The 22787-nt window shown below is 35.2% G+C and overlaps 1 protein-coding gene and 1 pseudogene across 2 annotated transcripts in view; one reads left to right on the forward strand and one right to left on the reverse strand.

Annotated features, from left to right (window-relative positions):
- The window catches only part of GRID2 (glutamate ionotropic receptor delta type subunit 2), a 1541190-nt gene that overhangs the window by 529136 nt on the left and 989267 nt on the right, over nucleotides 1-22787 (forward strand). The window lies entirely within an intron of this gene.
- Nucleotides 1915-22787, reverse strand: part of LOC144341031 (small ribosomal subunit protein RACK1-like) — a 36718-nt pseudogene continuing 15845 nt past the window's right edge.

Consider the following 22787-nt stretch of genomic DNA (forward strand, 5'->3'; position numbering starts at 1 on the left):
TTAAAAGACTTTCACATTCAGTTCTCATTTGGTTCTGCCCACAGCCCTGAGACATGCAAATTAATGAGTTGTATAAGGTTTATTGACTTTTAGGGGAGAGGGCTATGACAAGAACCCTTCCCTTCTAACTTTGAATGTAATGCTTCTTTTATGACATACATACTTATTTGGAATATGTTGAAAGTCTAGAAACTAAGAGTTAATATGTAGGCAAAAGAATCAGTGCAATGCTATGAACTCAGTGTGAGTAGATCTTAGGGATCCTAAAGGACACTCTAATGCCTTGTAGATTTAAGCTGAAAGTCAGAGAATCAGTTAAGATAGCAGAAATCTAAAATTTCTCAAAATATCAAACAGGCAGAGTTAACTCTACCAGAGTCCGAATGACTCAAACATTGTTAGCAGCAAATGAAGACAAAGAAAGAAAACAGCACTATGCAACCTCTGGTTTGCTTATGGTACTTACTAGAAGTGAATAGTCTTGGCTGCAATGAACTTTATAGAAAGTGTTTTGCTTAGAGAATGTCAGAATCCTATAAATACCATGGAAATGGCGGGTGGCGTAATGTCTTCTGCAGTCTCATTTCAGCAGATAAACTTCTTTGGTTCTATTTAGAATGCATTCTTTGTACTACAGTCAATGTTTCAGGCAACAGTGATGTATATACAAATATCTTCAACATTCTATTAATTTCAGGTTCAATTTTTACTGAAATCAATATCTATTAAAATTATAATTAATCTTATTTTAAATTGTACAAACTTCCTATTCTCTTGTATCAATATAATATCAGATGTCTACAAATCTAATCCGATTTTCAAGTTAACAAAATAACCTAGAAGCAATACTATAATCATCTTCTCTAATATATATACTTAAGATAAAACAGCTAATTATAAACAACTTATGCATGGAAGGATGCAAAAAGTATGTGATTTTTACTTAATATAGTGATAAAGAAATTGATAGAGTAAATTTAATTAACTGTATATATAGCCAATTTGAAATTTAGGTATACTCCAAAGGTAGATATTTTGAATTGATGTGTTTAACTGGCTTAATTCAACATAATTTAAGCCAGCTATTTCATAAAATTTTGTTTATTTCAAAGGTAATGAGTGCTTCTTGTAAATAATTCCAATACAAAAATATGTGGAGCAAAATGCAACATTAAGAAGTACACCAAAATTATGATGGTCAATGCCTCTGGCAATGAGGGAATGGGATTAGAAGAGAGAACAAAATGGTTGACAACCTTATCTGTCATGCTTAATATATTTTATAAATAAAGTTAAAATGATGAAATGTTTCTATTAATAATCATGGATTCTATGTAAGAATTCGTTACAGTATTTTTGTAGCTGTTTGTGTTTTTTAAGTTTCTCAAAAGTGTTTAAGATTTAAATTTGACCATGTTACTAGGTAATTGAGCTTGATTTAAATTAATTCCCTGGAGTTATATAAACAGAATGTTAAAATAATATTTTTAACTCTACAGGCATTCACTTCCATATTCATTAATGTAATACAAGAAACCAGATTCTATTGTGATAAACTTACAAATTGTATTGGAATCTTCCTGCATATAGCCCACCCCCTCAATAAGGCACTATAAAAGCTATTTTAAGTAATGTTCTCTCAATCATAAGAAAACACACATAGCAAGAACAAAAGGCAGTGATTCCTTTTTCCATTTCCATGTAACTTGTCCTCAAGCTAAGCAGTCCTGCAACTGAAGCAAAACTGTGTTTCATAATATGAACAGCCACTTAAATACTTTCTCCCCATCTCTTTATGTTTCACTGCTGGGGAAGTTAATAATGATTGAAGTAGGAAGATTATTTTTTAAAAATCAGAAAGTCAGTTTAAAACAACCTAAAATTCTGCCATAAATATCTAGCAGGCGCTGATGGTCACCTGCACACTTGCACCAGATTGTTTATGTATCCAGCAGTCTGGCCATCAGCAGACCAGAGAGGTGCAATGGGGAGGCTCCACCTTGCTGCAGATTCTGATAACTTCTTGCTGCATTTCTATGATGATCTTGCCTTCTAAGTCCCAGATCTTGATGCCAAGGCCTGTGGTAGCTCAGAACCAGTAGTAGTTGGGGGTCAAGCACAGGGCATTGATGATTTTCTCACCACATAGCATATCATGGTGCTTGCCTGTGTTGAGATCCCATGGCATGTTATGGTCAGCATTGCCTCCAGAAGCACAGAGGGGTTCATCTGGAGAGACAGTCACAGTGTTCAGATGGCCCGTGTGGCCAACGTGGTTCATCTTCAGCTCGCAGTTAGCCGGATTCCATACCTTGACCAACTTGTCCTAGCTACAGAGATGATAGTGTGGCTGTTAGGTGAAAAGTGGATAAAAGACACCCACTCTGAGTGACTCTCCACCTGGTTAATGTATTTGTATATACTCAGGGTTATAACCATGACATGATGGTTTTATCTCAGATTCCAGAAACAGTCTTCTGGTTGTCAATGGAGAAGGCCACACTCAACACATCCTTGGTATGGCCTACAGATCATCTCATAGTGGTGCCCTGTGTGAGCTCCCAGAAGTACAGGTTTCCATCTCAGGAGCCTGAGAAGAAAAAGTGGCCATCTCAAGAGATGATTTTGTCATAGACGAGGTGGGAATGACCCTTCAGGGCATGCTGTGGGATGCCATAGTTGGTTTCGTCCCTGCTCAACATCCACATGATGATGGTTTTGTCTCAAGAGGAGGATTGTATCATGTCCAGGGTAGTAGCGATCTGGTTACCCAGCTCTCCTGGCCTTTGAGAGTGTCACAAAGGGTCATCTGCTCTGTCGTCGTGGTGAGGTCAGGTGTCACTGCAGCAACGAGGATGCCACTGGGTAGCTCAGAGAGACCAGAGGGACAAACACCACAGCAGTCCTGCAAAGGCCCTGCCACAAAAAAGTGAACCAAGCAGGGAAATTTTGATACATGAAAAGTAAAACGTGTAGGCATAGGATGGAATAGTTTCAGTAATTTAGAGTCTATGTGAAGGGCAATATGGGAGAAGGTAATTATGTACAAAAGTATCTTGGAGTGGGTTGAATTGTTTGCCCTTTGCCCTTTATGAGTCGTGTTTGTGTGTGTGTGTGTGTGTGTGTGTGTGTATGAGAGAGAGAGAGAGAGAAGTTGTCTATTGCCAATTCATACAAGGATTAAAATTATGAACTATGAACATTTCATGGCAGAATTTTTGCCAATAAATTATTAAACATTAATAATTTATTGAATCCATAATAGGTGACATGAGAGGAACTGACTCAGGGAAGCAAATTAGGCTGTCCATAGTCACACAGACAGAAAGGTTGGAAACTGGATGGCAACACAGGTCTGTTTGACTAGAAAATTCCAATACATCTTCTTGTCACCTGAATAGTACTTATATTTATTAGAAGAGGTCACTCAAAAGTTCTAGATAAAAGTATATCTAGATCATTGTACAATAAAAAACATCTTACATCTTCCTTAAATTATGTTAATTTTAGTGTGTCAGTAATAAGAATAAGATAAATTAGTTGTTTGGTAAAGAGGTACTAATCTGATAAGCTCTGAAATTCCTTCAAGCCCTTTTGTTTATTTATCTTTCCATGGATAGAAAATGGCCACAAAATATAAGAAGGATGTGACTATTCTCCTAGGAATGTGCATTGTCCACCCCTGTGCCTGACAGGTCGTACTTTTTGTGATGACTCCAGAATACTCTCTATCCTATCAGTAATTCCTTCCAGTGTTGATAATGAAATTGAGAATAGGGACTGGTGGTAGTAAGAACAGGGATGGTGTCTATGGGGTTGCCTAATAACTAATATTGTGGGTAATGTCTAATACAAAGGGATTTTCAATCTGACTGGTAATTCAGGGGAGATAGGATAAAGTGAAATATCTCTGAAATGTCTGAGCTAGATAATGAAGGTTAGGCCAGGTGAACAGAAATGTTAGGAGTTGACCTGTAGGCTAAGAAAGATGTAGAAAAAGGCATTTTTGCCCGCTTAGGCTGAGGTTCTCTTCCTTTTTGAATAGAATCCATAAGATAGCTTTAGGTTCTTCTATTTGGTGGAGGTTATTAAAATTTATCATTACTTGTATATTTGAAAAATACATGATCTTCTTTATCATCTCCAAATGTTTAAGTCTGTGCTGTGTAGTAGCTATGATATTTTTTCCCCATTTCTTTTGTTTGTTTGTTTCTAGCAATATTTTTTTTTTTTTTTGCCAGCTATTCCCTGATACCTGTGACACTCTTTTTTGCTAAGAAAATACTTATGTCTTGGGTGCTAGATTCATGGCTAAGGTTTTATATTCCCAAAAGAATAAATTCATTATTAACATATGTTTCTGAAGATAAACTTTTATTTAGTCAAAATTTAGTAAGAGTTGAAAGCCATGAATTGCTCTTTTAAAAAACTGAAGAAAATTATAATTATCAGACCTACCTCAAAGCTCTCTGCCTTTATACCTTATCAGGCCATTCCCCTTGCATTTATATGTAACAAGGTTACTCTTTTAGTTTATGTTAATTGCTGATATATCTACTCATAAACTACTGTATAAATTAATGTTAAGAGTTTGGATTGACTAAGAAATGAACTTTAAATTGCCTCTATAAACGTTAAACTTACCTTCAATTTTGTTTTTTAGGAAAACCCATGCTGTGCTCCTCAGTAATTAATAAAATATCAAAATAGGTTACTTGTTAGAAAAACTATTAAACAGGTTGATGCTATAGCAATAATGACATGATAAACAGATAAATATATGAAAGTTTATAATCCACAATTTATTTTTAATATCCACAAACTTCTTAATAAAAAAGTATTAACATGTATCCCAGAACTTAATATATAATTAAAAATAAATACATAAATTTTTTTTTAAAAGTATTAACATAGATCTGCCCATTTAAGAAATGTTTCCATGACAGACACTTAGATACTTCTCAAACAATCACCCACCTCTTCTTCTGATTTAGTTCAGGAGTTATGCCTAGGAATGAAAAATCAGTAGTAAACCAGGGTACAACTAGTCTAAAAAGCACTTTTTTTGCAAATTACAATAAAAAATCATCCTATGAACTGATGGATGATGAACAGAAAAAAATCCAGCTTCCATTGGGGCCCACAGACTGTTGAGAAGAATGCATATTGAGCTTCAGCCCCTACTGAAACTCTTGGCCAAGTACGAAGTTACATGAACACATGCAGCAGCCCTGTCTAAGCCACAGCTGCTTATCAGGTGTGCTATGGCTCTGAGGTGGGTTGCAAATATGCTGAGACATTGATCTCTTCAGCTGTCATAACAGCGAAGTGAGTCTTAACATGGCCAAATCCCATGAACAGAACACCTCCAGGCTTCTGCAGTCTGCAACATCTCAAACCCCTATCATTATTTGCTATGTGACATCACACAAGAAAGGCTAAAACCAGTCTTGGTCACACTGTTCCCATTCACATGCGGGTATTTAAAGGTAGATATTTTAGTAGGCTAGGTTGCATATTATTCCCATATAAAAGAGAACCACCTCCACCCTCAACAGAAGCCATGTTGTCAAAATAGCATGTAATGCAAGGAGCCAAGGCAGCCCTTATGCAGGCCTCAAGGAATGCTCAATAGACAGCTGGACATTGTGCCATCAGCAAAATAGGAAACAGCCTTCAGGTTCTTACCAACATTGGGGAACTACTTAATTCATTTTCTGGAGCCCATGTTAGGAGAAATATTAAATGCTCTAACTGCTTAAGCCACGTTTGGTTTGATATATTGCTACTTGTAGCTGAAAATATCCTGAGTGTTCCAACTTGGCACTCCTTCAGTGAGTACTCAGTACAGCAGCCAGAGTGATCCTGTTAAAACACAAGTGGCATCTTATCACCCTTCTGCTCAAAATTCTCAGTAGTTTTCCGTTTCATTCGGAGTAAATGCTAAAGTCCTTTTTCAGAACTAGAAATCCTGTGTAATCTGCCCTTGCTCTATCTCCTCCTTTCCTCCTACCTTCTCTGAATTAATTCCTACTTATTTCTCTTTGTCTATTTTATTTAAACAGATAAAGCATGCATCCAACTTAGGGTCTTTGCACTTGCTATCCTCTGCCTTGAAAACTCTTTTCCCTGATAGCTTCATGGATTGCTTCCTAACACTCTTTTGCTCTTTACATTAATCTTCCTCTCTCATTGAGGCTTTTCCTGGATGCACCATCTAATGACGTTCCAACCACCGATCCCTAACACACCATATTTTCTATATTACTTCCTTCTCTGTATTTGCCTGTAGTACTTCTGTGTAACATGTTTTATTTTTTAATTAATTATCTCTTGTGGTCTGTTATTCCCACTGGGATGTAAGTTCCAAAAAGGAGTTATTTTTGCCTGTTTTGTTGCATACTGCATGTCCAGTATCCATAATAGTACCTAGGACTTAGAAGGCTCTTAATAAATATTAGTCAAATGCATGAATCATAGGAGTTAAGTTTACTAGACTACTTGCATTACATTATTCTCGCTTTGAGTGTGACAACTTGTAATTATCTGTATAAAATAACCAAGGTATGTAAATTAATTTAGTACTTTTGTACAAAACCTTATATTGATTTGCAAATTAGTTGACTTAAAATGCCAAGTATTGGCCGGGCGCAGTGGCTCACATCTGTAATCCCAGCACTTTGAGGGGTTGAGGAGGGTGGATCACGAGGTCGGGAGATCCAGACCATCCTGGCTAACATGGTGAAAACCTGTCTCTACTAAAAATACAAAAACATTAGCCAGGCGTGGTGGCAGGTGCCTGTAGTCCCAGCTACTTGGGAGGCTGAGGTGGGAGAATGGCGTGAACCCGGGAAGCGGAGCTTGCAGTGAGCCGCGATCGCGCTACTGCACTCCAACCTGGGCAACAGAGCAAGAATCCGTCTCAACAAATAAATGAATGAATGAATGAATGAATGAATAAATAAATAAATAAAATGTCAAGTATTACAACATGAGTTTTTCATATAAAAATTAGAAAGACAGGCAATCTGATTTTATAAATTGGTAATTGGTTTGATTGATCTAATGTTACTTCCTTTATATCCAAGTGTTCTCATGGTGTGGCCTTGGGATACTATGAGTTCTTTGAGAAGAGTTCATTGATATGTTTTGGATTCCATATTCTAACTAAGATGGGAGTTTTTATGTTTCATCAAAAATATCCAAAATTATATGAGAAGGCTATTGAAATACTGTTCTCCCCTCCAGTTACATTCCTATATAAAGCTGGGCCTTCCTAGTATTTCATTTTGTATGTTTCTTAATAAATTGAGTAGAAAATCAGATAAAAGAATCCACTTATCCTCTATTAAGTCAAATATCAATGAATTTGCAAGTGGTAGGCAATTAAACTCTTCTATTTTATTTAAAACAATTTATATTTATCCAAAAAATATGTTATTTATATTAATGTTTAATGAATTTATTATTAATGAATGAATAAGCATATATATTTGAAATATCAGATTAATTTTGGGTACAAGGAACATCAACAGTTATAATCCATATAAACAAAAACTCTTCAGAGAAATCAATACTTTTCAGCAATGTAAAGGAATCCTGAGATGGAAAAAAAAAAAAAAGGAGGGAGGGAGTCAATTTTTGTTACTAGGTCCCTTATGTCTTTATTTGTTAAATAAACATTTATGTGTTTTAACACTTCCCAGCCCCATCAAGACCCGATCTTCTACCATCCTGGTAGTATCTTCACACTACTGGATTTTGTTTAGATACTAAATAGCTTTTAATCATATTATCTTAAATATGATTTTTTTTCTCCAGCCAAGACACCAGTATTTCAGAGAAGCCCTTTCATGGCAGTGACCCACACTTAATTGTTGCATCTGATGCCCTTAAGAGGGTGCAAAGCAGTGTAAATGCTCAATGAATTAAAAAAAAAAAAGGAATTAATGAATGAATGATATATGAAGAGATGAATATAAGCACTTTCCTTATAACTAAAAAAAATCTAGTTTGCTATTTTATGTTTCAAATTATTTAACATAGAGCTTGTTATATTGCTGGCAGTTTTCTTTCTTTTTTAAACTTACAGTAATATGGTGGCAAGTCATTTGTTTGGTATGAATCTATAACTAAGTAGCCAATTTTGAAAGTTAACTTTGAATGTTAAGAATGTCAAAATATATCTCCACAAATTACCAGATTAATAGATATGTAAGAATTCCTATTACAGATTCAGTTTCAGGAACTTCATGTTAGGCTTTCTTGACTTAAATCTCCAACTAAAAAGCCTGAGAAACTATATTCCCCTACAACTCCTCAAGTAATTGGTGATATTGGTCAAGGATTGTTTCCTAAATAAAACCAAAGTAGATTACATTTGAGTTGCTAAAATCAAAATAGGACTATACTGATTTTAGTTCCCAGATCCATTTTGATTCTTCTACCAGTCACTGATAACCAAAGTTTATTAAGTTAAATTTATTCAGAATTCATAATGACTTTATTGTAGAAATCTGTGAATAGATTTGCAATTGAGAGATAGACAAAAATTACCTTTGATAAAATTAGTAAATTAATAGTTTTTTGGGTTAGGTAGGGACTTAAGATGAAACTGTTTAACTTATTTAAGAAAACAACTTGATCTAAGCAGTCTATTAGAGCACTTGTATAGAATAGTGTGCTAATTATGTGTCTCTTATCTCTTCGTTAAAGTATATTTTTCAGAATTGTTATTTGGTAGCATTGTTTAATAATTGGTTTATGGTGCTTTATAGCCCTAAAGGAAACAAATTCATATTTGGTTATAAATGCCCTACATTTCTGACTTTTAACTAATTACAGATGATAACTTCCTCACCCCAATTAACTCTTAATTAATGAAGTTTTATATATTTTTTTTCTTTTTCTCTTATGTGATTTTGGTAATGAGTTAATCGACATTAAGAAACATTGTTTTTCAAAAATTTGCTAGCCTTTTTTTATGCTCTATTTTAGTACATGTTGAAACAGGTATAAGTAACTTAAAGAAACAAACAAGTGTCTGTACATATCCTTCACCCACTTTTTGATGGAGTTGTTTGGTTTTTTTTCTTGTAAATTTGTTTAAGTCCCTTGTAGATTCTGGATATTAGACCTTTGTCAGATGGATAGACTGCAAAAATTTTCTCCCATCCTGTAGGTTGCCTGTTCACTCTGATGATAGTTTCTTTTGCCGTGCAGAAGCTCTTTAGTTTAAGTATATCCCGTTTGTCAATTTTGGTTTTTGTTGCGATTGCTTTTGGTGTTTTAGTCATGAAGTCTTTGCCCATACCTATGTCCTGAATGGTATTGTCTAGGTTTTCTTCTAGGGTTTTTATGCCTTTAGGTTTTACATATAAGTCTTTAATTAATCTTGAGTTAATTTTTGAATAAGGTGTAAAGAAGGGATCTAGTTTCTGTTTTCTGCATATGGCTAGCCAGTTTTCCCAGCACCATTTATTAAATAGGGAATCCTTTCCCCCATTGCTTGTTTTTGTTAGAAGACATTTATGGGGCCAGCAAACATTTGCAAAAGAGGTCATCATCACTGGTCATTAGAGAAATGCAAATCAAAACCACAACGAGATACCATCTCATGCCAGTTAGAATGGCAGTCATTAAAAAGTCAGGAAACAACAGATGCTGGGGAGGATGTTGAGAAATAGCAATGCTTTTACACTGTTGTTGGGAGTGTAAATTAGTTCAACCATTGTGGAAGACAGAGTGTGGTGATTCCTAAAGGATTTAGAACCAGAAATACCATTTGACCCAGCCATCCCATTACTGGGTATATACCTAAAGGATTATAAATCATCTACTGTAATGACACATGCACACAGATGTTTATTGCAGCACTATTCTCAATAGCAAAGACTTGGAACCAACCAAATGCCCATCAATGATAGACTGGATAAAGAAAATGTGGCACATATACACCATGGAATACTATGCAGCCATAAGAAAGAATGAGTTCATGTCCTTTGCAGGGACATGGATGAGACTGGAAACCATCATTCTCAGCAAACTAACACAGGAACAGAAAACCAAAGACCACATGTTCTCACTCATAAGTTGGAGTTGAACAATGAGAACACATGGACATAAGGAGGGGAACATCACACACCAGGGCCTGTTGGGGGTGAGGACAAGGGGAGGGAGAGCATTAGTAGAAACATCTAATGCATGCGGGACTGAAAACCTAGATGACTTAATAGGTACAGCAATCCACCATGGCACATATGTACCTATGAAACAAATCTGGTGGTGCATATGTATTCCAGAGCTTAAAGTAAAATTGAAAAAAAAAAAAAAAGAGAGAGAGAGGGAGAGCAAACAAAACTAGCACTGAGGAAACACCTACAGCAAGCCTGGGACTCATAAACACTCCCATATTTTCTAATATAATTCTCAAAACAGCGTCCAGTTACTTTAAGAACAGAAAATGAACTGAGGCTAAGAATAATAAATTGTTTTTCCAAGATCATGCAGTAAGTAGGACAACTGGGATTTACACTGTTTTTTGTTTTTTTTTAAAAAAAAAATCTGAAATACTCCTTATGTCTTACTTCAAAATATTTCTATGTTCTCTAAAAAGTGAACTGAGCTAAGCCTACGTTTTGTGGTGCATAAACTATACCAACATACCAACATCATTATGACCTTAATCATTCATTATGATACCACTTTGCTTTATGTTCCAAGGTATCCACTGTCTTCTAGATATTTTTTATTTTGTTATGAATAATTTTCCTTATTTAAGTATACTATTCTTATTATTTTAGTACTAATAGCCCAACTGTATCAAAACACATTTTTTATTTCTCATTTAAAAATATTTTTAAAGAGTCATAAGTTAAATAACTGTTCTCAACACAGACTGCTATGGGCAGATACCAGGAACTAAGTTTACTAAGAGATTCTTCATAGTTTTAGCTTTTTACTTGTTTTCTTTCTAATTTTATGGTTTTATTACACTCTTATTTAAATGAAAGCTAAAATACTTATTCTACTTAGGTCTATAGTCTTCATCACTTTAAGAAGAAAACAAAGTTATTTCATTTAAGTATCTGGGTATTGCAGTAATTCATTGTGTAGTTACAGAACATATCATAGAGCAGTCATGTAACCCTTCTCTCAGACAGCCATTCAAGGCTGCCTATGTCTTCTCAGGAGGAGATAGAATGATTAAGCTGTCATCTTCTGGTGCCACTGAAAGGACAATAGTTTCAATGCCATATTGCTTGACATTTAAACTGATAAACCTTGGGATATTGAGAAGCAGAAGGGACTAGGGGAAGGAGAGAGCCAATTTTTAAATTGTTACTATATAAGAAGATTCTAGGATTTTTTCCCACTCTGAAATTTAACTTGCATTCCATGTAACAAAAAATAGACCATGTAAAATGAATATCATCATTTTATGTCTATTCTTTTATATCACTGTGAAAGAAAGCAATAAAAATTTACCAAAGAACCACAAGATTGTGAATGACTTTTCAGAATATGAGTGAGTATGCTTCATAGAAAACCAAAGAGCTGCTCCCCTAATTACTAATGGCTGGTCTGAGAGATACCAAATGACAATGAGATTAAAATGGTAACAGACAACTCAATAACAGCATGAGCAAAATGGTTGGAGATCCAACTGTAGTATAAAGTTAAATCCTTTTTTTTTTTTTTTTTTTTTTTTTTTTTGAGACAGAATCTTGCTCTGTTGCCCATTCTGGAGCGCAGTGGCACAATCTCGGCTCACTGCAAGCTCTGCCTCCTGGGTTCACGCCATTCTCCTATCTCAGCCTCCCGAGTAGCTAAGACTATAGGCGCCCGCCACCACACCCGGCTATTTTTTTTGTATTTTTAGTAGAGACGGGGTTTCACGGTGTTAACCAGGATGGTCTCGATCTCCTGACCTCGTGATCCGCCCGCCTCGGCCTCCCAAAGTTTTGGGATTATAGGCATGAGCCACTGCGCCCGGCCAAGTTAAACACTTTTACTCTGTAGTCAGAGAAACCTGGATTCAAATGCCAATTTCATTTTTTTTCAAACCTGCATGACTTTGAGCAAGTTAACTGGCAGAAAGCTTATTTTCCTTATCTATAAAATGATTCTAGGCATGCTGGCTCATGCCTGTAATCCCAGCATTTCCGGAAGCTGGGGCAGGAGGATCATTTGAGCACAGGAGTTTGTGAACAGCCTGGACAACATAAGGAGACGCTGTCTCTATAAAAAATTAAAGTAAAGTTAGCTGGGGGTGGTGGTACATGCCTTAGTTAGTCCTAGCTACTGGAGAGGCTGAGAGAGGAGGATCACTTAAGCCATGGAGGTTGAGGATGCAGCGAGCTGAGATTATGCCACTATACTGTAGCCTAGGAGACAGAGCAAGACCCCATCTTGCTATTTAAATAAAGAAATTATGCATCTATATAAATAATCCCTCCAAAATAAGAAAGTAAATAGAACATAACTGCTACCTATATCTTAACATGGCTCTGATGATTAATGATATAGTGCAAAAAGAGTGTTTCAGCAATGATTAGTGTAAAAAAGGATGTAATAATATTGGCTACATATTCTATTAATATGCTTTATATGTAAAAATAGATAAAATAAGTAAGGCATTTAGAGAATACAAATACAAATTTAAGAAAATTAAAGGAAGAAAGATTAGTAAGTAAAAATGAGGCCGGGCATGATGGCTCATGCCTGTAATCCCAGCACTTTGTGAGGCCGAGGCAGACTGATCACTTGAGGCCAGGAGTTCGAGACCAGCATAGCCAACAAGATGAAACACCATCTTTACTGAAAATACAAAAAAAAAAAAAATAGCCGGATGTGGTGATACCTGCTTGTAATCCTAGCTGCTTGGGAGGCTGAGGCAGGAGAATCTCTTTTTTTGTTTTTGTTTTGTTTTGTTTTGTTTTGTTTTTTGAGACAGAGTTTCATTCTGTCACCCAGGCTGCAGTGCAGTGACGCAATCTTGGCTCACCGCAACCTCCACCTCCTGGGTTCAAGTGATTCTCCTGCCTCGGCCTCCCAAGTACCTGGGATTACAGTCACCCATCACCACGCCTGGCCAATTTGTGTAATTTTAGTAGAAACGGGGTTTCACATGTTGGCCAGGCTGGTCTCAAAGTTCCGACCTCAGGTGATCTACCCACCTTGACCTCCCAAATTGCTGGGATCACAAGGGTGAATTGCCACACCTGGCCGGGAGAATCTTTTGAACCCAGGAGTTGGAGGTTGCAGTGAGTTGAGATCATCCCACTGTACTCCGGCCTGGACCACAGAGTGAGACTCCATCACAAAAATAATAATATAAAATAAAAATGAGATCTATTTAGTCCTATTATTTGCCTGCACTTTTTCTCTATGCATCCAAGTAGATATAGTAATGAACTCACTTTTATCAATTACAGTATTCATAGTGTCCATAAGAAAAAAAGCCACATTAATTAGGTCATAGAGAAATGTCAATATAAACTGACTTTAAAAGGTGTATTGAAAGATACAGTAGATATCATATTTATATTCTAAAGCATATGTTAGTGCAAGCCAGAACATAAAGGTCATTCAACACAGCATGAACAACACTAACAGGAGCCACAGCAATGCAGGATAACTTTTCACAGCTCTTGAGGATTCAGTTTAAGTCAAGGGCACGGTGTAGACTGTCAACTTACTTCCAGAGGAGCAGGGGAAGTCTGTAATAAAATCATGTGACATGGACTTTAAGTAGTTTTCCATAAATATTGGTTAATACAAGTCAGATTGTGATAAAGAACAGTAGAGTCTAAAGTTATACAAGCATCTGGGATGTATTGACACATGTACTTCATCCATCAACCCCATCAAGGGCTGTCAAGAATGAGCATCTGTTTTTTCATCCAATCATAACAGTGGCAATCATGTTCATCAACAATGTAGCAAATTACGTCTGGTTGCCCTATAGCTCAGGAATAACACTTGATGATCTTTCTTTAATTCTCTGTAGCCAATGACTTAAAATATTCTTATTCAGACCGAAGCAGTAATCAATATATGCCCTACCTAACATGAGCAAGTTTTTACCACCACATAAACAGCTACAGATGAAGAATAAAAGGATAACCAATTCTAAAGGACTGCCATTATCTACCAACCATAAAATATTAGATAAATTCAGAATAAAATTGTATTATGATTTTTATTAACAGCATAGTGAAAGGGTGAACTATTTTCAAAATACTGGATGTTAAAAAGCATAGTTTTAGGCAGCAACTTCCACTGTTAGCTTATTGGTGGCTGTGGCAACAAGCTCCTGCAGAGCACTGAGCCTCCTAGAATCTTCCTCCAGTTAGTTTCCTGTGGGTGACGATCACTCCTGAGCCAACACCAGCACATTTTAACTTCTGCAGGAGCAACCATCACGACACAGAAAGCTAACTGCTTTTTTAAAGGATGTTTTTACAGATACCTGTTGAAATCAGATAGATTAATGTCAAATAAGTCAGGTCCCAAATTCATATTTTTAGCAGCATTGATTTGAAAATGTCAGTTATGATAGAGTAATATCTACTTAAAGTTGGTTAAGAGAATGTTTTTTCCTTGTCAGTGTCAACTTAAAGGATCTCCCCTGAATCTTTATATTTATATTGCAATGTAAGAAACAAATGCTAGTACTGTGTCAAAAGCTATTACCATTCCAATGAATATCATCAATATTTCCTTCAATAATATGGGAGGTTTTCTTTTGGTTTTTATTTCATATATTTTCTTTTGTCTAAGGAATTTCATTTCATATCTCAGGAAAAGATAATAAAATCATTTTTCACCATAAACAGTTTAAATGTTTCTATATTCATTTTGTTTTATATTCATTTAAGCCTTATATATTGTTGTCATTTGGCATTATAACAGTGGAATATTGTCTATAGGTGATCTCCACATTCTGGCATAAAGATTAGTCCTTTTATGAGATGGAGAAACGAGGGCATGGTATTTTTTGTCATTTAATCAGGCAGTATGCAAATGTCTTTTATGAGCCAAGCACTGCATTACTAGGGATATGGTAATGAATAAGACAGACACAGTTTATACCCTCAAGCAGCTTATGCTGCATCAGAGAAGAGGCACATTAAGCAAATGATTTTCAATAACTAAACACATTATTTCAAATGTACAAAGGGCTTTAGAGAACTACTTGGTTGTAGGTAGGTTGGGAAGTACTAATATTTCTTTGTGTGGTTTCTGGACACTGCATTTTTATCTTAATAAGGCCTGTAATACTTACTTAGGTTTGTGTGGCCTTTGTGATGGGGATGGAGAATAAAGGATGAGAAGATGTGAAAAGACATGTACAGAATGTTCTGGCAATGAGATTTAATAAAACACAGCTCTTGGTAATGTATCAAGTGAGAATGCCCTGTTACTTTGCCTTGGAAATGTATGACGAGACCCTGTTCCCTCAATTCAGTTAGCATGGGGTGAATACCTACAGAGTATCAGAAACTCTGTAATACAACAAAGACTGAAACGGCTTTATTTTTCTGAGACCTTATTTTAAATAAGTCAAAGAATCACATAATTTTAACACGATATGACAGTGCTCAATGGAAAGTAAATTTTACTGTAAGGAGACAAAACAAGGGTTGAAAATAATAAAAAAAAATACAGCAAGCAGCTAAAAGAGGTTAAAAAAAAGGTAACAAATGAAAATGAGGTTGAGGGTAGGGAAAGTATGTCAAAGTGTCAAAACAAAGGTAGGAAGGAGGAAGATAATCTAGGCGTTCTATGCATACACTATTTATTTTTGGAGGCTGCATAAGAGAATAAAGAGATTGAAGAATAAAGTCAGATAAGCTAAAAGTAGCTAGTAGTAGGTAGAGAGGTATGTAAGAATATTATAAAAATGTTTATAATTGTTTATATTATCTATCTGTCTATTTAGTGCAGAAGAAGTTCTGGCTCAGGAAATTCTACAGATAATGCTTCAAATGCTGTTTCTCATATGTGTGAGGCTGTACATTAGTTTTACCTATTGCCTTCTGCATCAGAATTGTATGAGGTTCCGTTGACAAGGCAGATTTCATAGGCTGTAGCCTAATGCCAGACATAAGAAGAATTTTTAAAGTGGGACCACCCCGCATGCCAGTTCTTACCGTTATTCTGAAGCCACTAACATTTGAGAACAATTGGATAAAAGCCTGTGACAATTTCCTTCCCTAAATTTCCTAAAATGTGCATACACAAATGTATGCATACACATAAACCTTTAAAAAATTTTAAAGGGTAATGAGTGTATATACTCCCCTTCACATTTTGTATTGTCTTTCATTTTGTCCATATAACAGGAATCCCAATATATTGTGTCCAAATTTCCCTCTAGACAACTCCTTGACAGAAGATCACAGGCTTAATTTGATTGTGGAATACTTCTACGGTAGTTTCCGAAGTTCTTGGTGTCAGAGACCCTCTATATTCTTAAAAAATATTGAGGACCAAAAGAGCTTTCATTTATATTAGAGGTCAGCAAACTGTAGCCTGCAAGTCAAATACAACCAATGTCTTCTTTTTGTAAATAGCATTTTTGGAACAGAGTTACTGCCATTTATTTTCGTATCATCTATAGCTGTTTTCTTACTGTAACAAGAGATTTGAGTAGTGACAGAGATCATACGGTTGGCCAAGCCTAAACTCTTTACAATCTTGTCCTTTACAGAAAATGTTTGCTGGATTCTGGTGTATGTGGATTATAGCCATTGATTTTTAGCACAGTGGAAACTAAAGCTGAGAAAATTTTAAAATTAGGAAATGTACTAGCACACATTCCATTAGCCACCAGAGCTAATGTTCAAAACTCCACTGTATAGTCATGAAAGAATGAGAATGAAAAAGGCAAATGGCATCTTAGTATTTTAAGAAAATAGTTTTGACCTCATATGACAAGCTGAATAGCTTTGATGAACACTAAGTATCCTTAGACCACATTTTGAGAACCCCTGGGATGGTACATGGCCAATAGCAGCTGCTTAATACATAATTGAATGCATAAGTAATAACCAAAAAAAAAAAAGAGAAAATATTTGCATCATTATGTATTACAGTTTACAAAAAAAATTTATGTCTATTTCTACTTTAGGAAAATGTAAAGAGGCAGAAATATAAAAGAAAAGAATTTTGGTGTAGGAGATATTAGAGCATGTAGGCTGCGTAGAAAGATGGTCCTAGCCTAGTAAACATAATTAAAGACACACACACACACACACACACACACAAATGTTAATTTAAAATGTTAAATGTTAATTTAAAATGGACCATATAAATGCACTTAGTTGACTTAGTTTAATCTTTGCTATACCACATAGACTATAATATAGTCCCATAGTAAAGGAAATATAATGCAATAATCTAATAGGTGGCGGAACAGAAGAGGAATCTTTGAAATAGCATAAATCTTCTTCAGAAGAAAATTGAAAATCTTCAAGGGAGGATTGCTTCAGGAAATTTTACAAGGGAAGACATAGGGTTATCGAAACACCTAGGGTTCAGTCTAGGTCCTGCCGCTGGCTGCACAGAAGGCCGATGACTGAGACTATGAGTATTGCCAAGGAAGAAGACTTTAATTGGGTGCTTCAGTTGAGGAGATGGGAACTCAGTCTCAAATCCATCTCCGTGAACGACTAAATTAGGAGTTTCTATAATGGGGAAGAAATGTAGAAAATAGGAACTCTGAATGGTAGCGACACAATCCTGATGAACATGGGGCCTAGTGTTTCATTGTCTGGATGCAATGATCTGCTGAGTCTCAGTTCTTTGATACTTTTTAAGAGGCCTGGGGATCGTTTCCTGAGAAAGGAACTCAAATAAAACAAATATAAGTTTCAAGTTTTAAGACCAGAAGGGCCCATTTCTATGTTTACCGGAGAACAGCTCTCTACGAAACTATTGGGTCCGTTTCAACACTACCTTTAAGAACAGTGGGGAAAACTGTACTCAGTGTGTGATTCTGCTCTTGACATAGCCTGTATTTATACCCTTCAGGTAAAAAAAAAAAAAAAAAAAAAAAAAAAAAAAAAAAAAAAAAAAAAAAAAGTCCATGTACATTTTTAATCATCAAATGTAACCTTGAAAAAATATTCAGTGGTTAACATTTTATATTCTGAATTTCTGTCTAAATAAAACTAAAAATATTAAATTCCAAGAAAAAAATGTTTTTGTTGTTCAGAAATGGCCAAAGGTATTTCAACACTTCTTTTATAATCAGAAGTTCATTTGAGAAGGGGTGTGGCATACTAATATACTATTATACTGTACCTTTCCATGTTTTACTTGGTAAAAAGTAATTGGGTTTGGACTAGGATCTATTTATTCTCATCACATATTTAATTGCATGCAAATACATGCTCTACTATAACAACAGTCTAGTTGTTGTGGTTAAACAATGTATGATTTATGTTTGAGACATGAATTCAAGTCTTGTTCAAGGTGTTTGTGGCAAATGTCTTCTTTTATATATGTCACTTGACTATAAGCTTTATTCCTAGGAGAGATATCTAAGTGCTACACAGTAACCAAGCATTCAATTCAAATAATATTTTTTAAAAAATGAGAATAGCAATTATGAACCTAAACTCATCTAGAAACAATTTGTTCTATTACATTATTGAAAACAAATGCAAACAAACTTCCGAAAGCCATAGTGTTTTACCTCCTTCAATATTATATTGACATTATTTGCACAGCAGGATGAGAAAGTAATCCCTGTGGAGATATTAAGAAAATCATTTATTTTTCTGTTAGATACACAAATGGGTGACTATGCATTATACAATACATAATCGCTTTTAATTGGGAGACATAAAAATTGAATATCACTACCATGTGTGACATACGAATTATGATGTGATATTTATAAATATTTTAGTAGTTACTGTTTACCAGATGAGAGTGATGTGTGTTTTTGCAAGTATGAAACATCTTTTTTATGATAATAGTCTACACGAGATAATTGATTCTGATTTTGCAATATGGATGCAAGTTCTCTGCACTGTATACAATATTCCTAGCTTTTAGCAAATCAAACAATCCCAAACATAAATACACATCAAGATGAATGTTAGTAATCCATTTAACTAATGAATATTAAATTGAAACATTTTACCTCTGTATTCTGCTATAATTTGAAACCAAAAGGCTGAACAAGTCTCCATGTACATTTCTATTATCAAATGTAACTTTGAAAAAATAACTTTAATGTAATATTTTAACATGGAGAAAATGACATGGAAGCCCATGTTCTATTAGACATAAAGCATTAGAGTGTTATTGTCTATGTGAAGGTGGTAAATTAACATTCCTCTGTATTTTGTAATCTGGAAGAAATACCTGCTCAATCTCTGTTGGTAGGTGAGGAGGGAACTTTAGCCCCGATTTTCTTTATCATTTTAGGATCATTTTCTTTCTTCCCCGATCTCTATTACCTCTGTCACCACCTTTCTGAAATGCTATGGATTTATTTAAAGCCACTTAGACTAGTCTTTATGTGAGTTCTATAGTTACCATCAGCAACAATACAAATAAAACATTACAGGCTCACTCTTTCCTTTTATACTGATTAACACAATGGCTTATCTGGCCAGCATCCTGCGTATGAATTGGTATGTCTGAGAATGCTATGGCCGCGAAATTATGAGTCTTTCAAGCGAGCTTGTGTAATTTTAGTGTTTCTTGATGCATCCTTGAAGAGCTGCTCTTTGGTGCTTTCAATCATTTTAATGAGGTATCTTAGTTTGATTTACAAATTTGGTAAACATGACTTGGTGGTGTTATGTTTAGAATTTGGTTCTTATTTCATAATGTGTGTTGTGAGAGTTCTTGATGCTGTAAAGGAATAAAGAAACTTCATCTTTCTCTTCTTCCTTCATTGGCAGACAAAACAGGAAAGGAGATGATATAGAATTAGAAATGATATTTTGGGTATCAAACAAGATTAAATGTTTTCAAGTTTCTTAGGATAGAGCATTGATTATAGCAAGGTAAACACACACACACACACACACACACACACACACACACACACACACACGCTCAACTCGGAAACCAAATAACATTGTTCCTTACCCATGGTTAACAGGATTATGGCTAAATCTGAGACTCAAGAAATAAATGTAACATTTGAATCTATCTGAAGTTCTCCATGAGATTTTACAGTTTTAAAATGTCCCAGGGAAACATATATCTTTGGGCAATATGATGGAATTAAAGTGCTATGAACAATTGCAAGAGAAGCTAAATTAAAGGCACTTTAAACTTAAAAAGATATATTATTTCATATATAAACTGCTGGCATCAACTTTATAAACGGGAATTAGATTTGTAGCCTATAAGAAATCCTTAGGTAGTTGTGATTTACATTTTTCTATTAGTTGTTACAGTTTAATATTTTTCTTAATGCAAAGAAATTTGTTCATGCCACTTTTTAAGAGACTAAAATGAAAATGTTACAAACATGAATACATTAATAAAAATGTTACAAACAGGAATACAGAAATGACATAATTAGATAGCTCAGCATTTTTGCAAGGCTGCAATAGTGGGGAGATTAAACCATTTGAAATCACTAGCTTCCCTTATTTTTCCAGAAGGTCATATGTCGAAAGCAGAAGAATCAGAAATAGATTAGGAATATTTAGTTGCTATTTGTTCTTATGCTTTTTTATTTTTGTGAGTAGATATATGTGTATATATTTATGGGAATGAGGTGTTTTGATACAGGCCTGCAGTGTAAAATAATCGCATCATGGAGAATGGGGTATCCATCCCCTCTGGCATTTGTCCTTTGAGTTACAAAGAATCCAATTATACTCTTTAAATTATTTTAAAATGTACAATTCAATTACTATTGACTATAGTCAATCTATTGTGTTATCAAATAGTAGGTCTTACTCATTATTTCTATTTTTGTACCCTTTAACCATTCCCATCTCCCACCCCCCACTGCCACCAGCCCCTCTTTACCCTTCCCAGCCTCTGGTAACCATCCTTCTAGTTTTGTGTTCATAAGTTCAATTAATTTTATTTTTAGATCCCACAAATAGGTGAGAACATGCGATGTTTGTCTTTCTGTTCCTAGCTTATTTTACTTAACATAATGTTCTCCAGTTCATCCATATTGTTGCAAATGACTAGATCTCATTCTATTTTATGGCTGAATAATTCTGCATTATGTATCTGTACCACGTTTTCTTTATCCATTCATCTGTTGTTAGACACTTAGGTTGCTTCCAAATCGTAGCTACTGTAAACAGTGCTGCAACTAACATAGGTGTGCTGATATCTTTTCGATATACTATGTTCCTTTCTATTGGGCATATACCCACCAGTGGAATTCATGGATCCTACATTTTTAGTTTGTTAAGGAACCTCCAAACTCTCAATAGTGGTTGTACTAAATCACATTCCTACCAACAGTGTACGAGGGTTTCCTTTTTCCTACATCTTCACCAGCCCTTGTTATTGCCTGTATTTTGGATATAAGCCATTTTAACTGAGGTGAGATGATATCACATTGTAGTTTTCATTTGCATTTATCTGCTGATCAGTGATGTTGAGCACCTTTTCATATACTTGTTTGCCATTTGTATGTCTGTTTTTGAGAAAGTATTCAAATCTTGTGCCCATTTTTTGATTGTATTATTAGACTTTTTCCTATAGATTTGTCTGAGCTCCTTATATATTCTGGATATTAATTCCTTGTCAGATGGATAGTTCAAAAATATTTTATCCCATTTTATGGGTTGTCTCTTCACTTTGTGGGTTGTATAATTTGCTGTGCAGAAGCTTTTAATTTGATGTAATCTGATTTTTCCATTTTTGCTTTGGTTACCTGTGCTTGTGGGGTGTAGCTCAAGAAATCTTTACCCAGACCAAAGTCCAAGAAAATTTCCCCAATGTTTTCTTGTAGTAATTTTATAGTTCGAGGTATTAAATTTAAGTCTTTAACCCAGTTTGATTTTATTTTTGTATAACAGTGATAGATGGGGGTCTAGTTTCATTCTTCTGCATATGAATATCCAGTTTTCCCAGCACCATTTGTTGAAGAGATCATCTTTACCCCAGTGTACATTTTTGGTACCTTTGTTAAAAATGAGTTCACTATAAGTATGTGGATTTGTTTCTGGGTCCTCTATTCTGTTGCATTATCCTATGTGTCTCTTTTTATGCTAGTACCATGCTGTTTTGGTTACTACAGCTCTGCAGTGTAATTTGAAGTTGGGTAATGGGATTCCTGCAGGTTTGTTATTTTTGCTTAGAATCGCTTTTACTATTCTCAGTCTTTTGTGGATCTATGTAAATTTTAGGATTTTTTTTTTTTTTCTATTTCTGTAAAGAATGTCATTGCACCTTTGATAGGGATTGAATCTGTAAATTGCTTTGGGTAGTATAGGAGTTTTAACCGTATTGATTCTTCTAATCCATGAACATCGAATTTTTTTTTTCTCATTTTTTGGTGTCTTCCTCCATTACCTTCATCAGTGTTTTCTAGTTTTCATTATAGAGATCTTTCACTTCTTTGCTTAAGTTAATTCCTAGGTTTTTAATTTTATATGGGAGCCCGAGGTAGATGGATCATGAGGTCAGGAGATCGAGACCTGCCTGACTAACATGGTGAAACTCCCTCTCTACTAAAAATACAAAAAAATTAGCCAGGCTTGGTGACAGGCACCTGTAGTCCCAGCCACTTTGGAGGCTGAGGCAGGAGAATGGCATGAACCTGGGAGGCGGAGCTT

Source organism: Macaca mulatta, chromosome 5 (genome assembly GCF_049350105.2).
Source record: "Macaca mulatta isolate MMU2019108-1 chromosome 5, T2T-MMU8v2.0, whole genome shotgun sequence".
NCBI lineage: Eukaryota > Metazoa > Chordata > Mammalia > Primates > Cercopithecidae > Macaca > Macaca mulatta.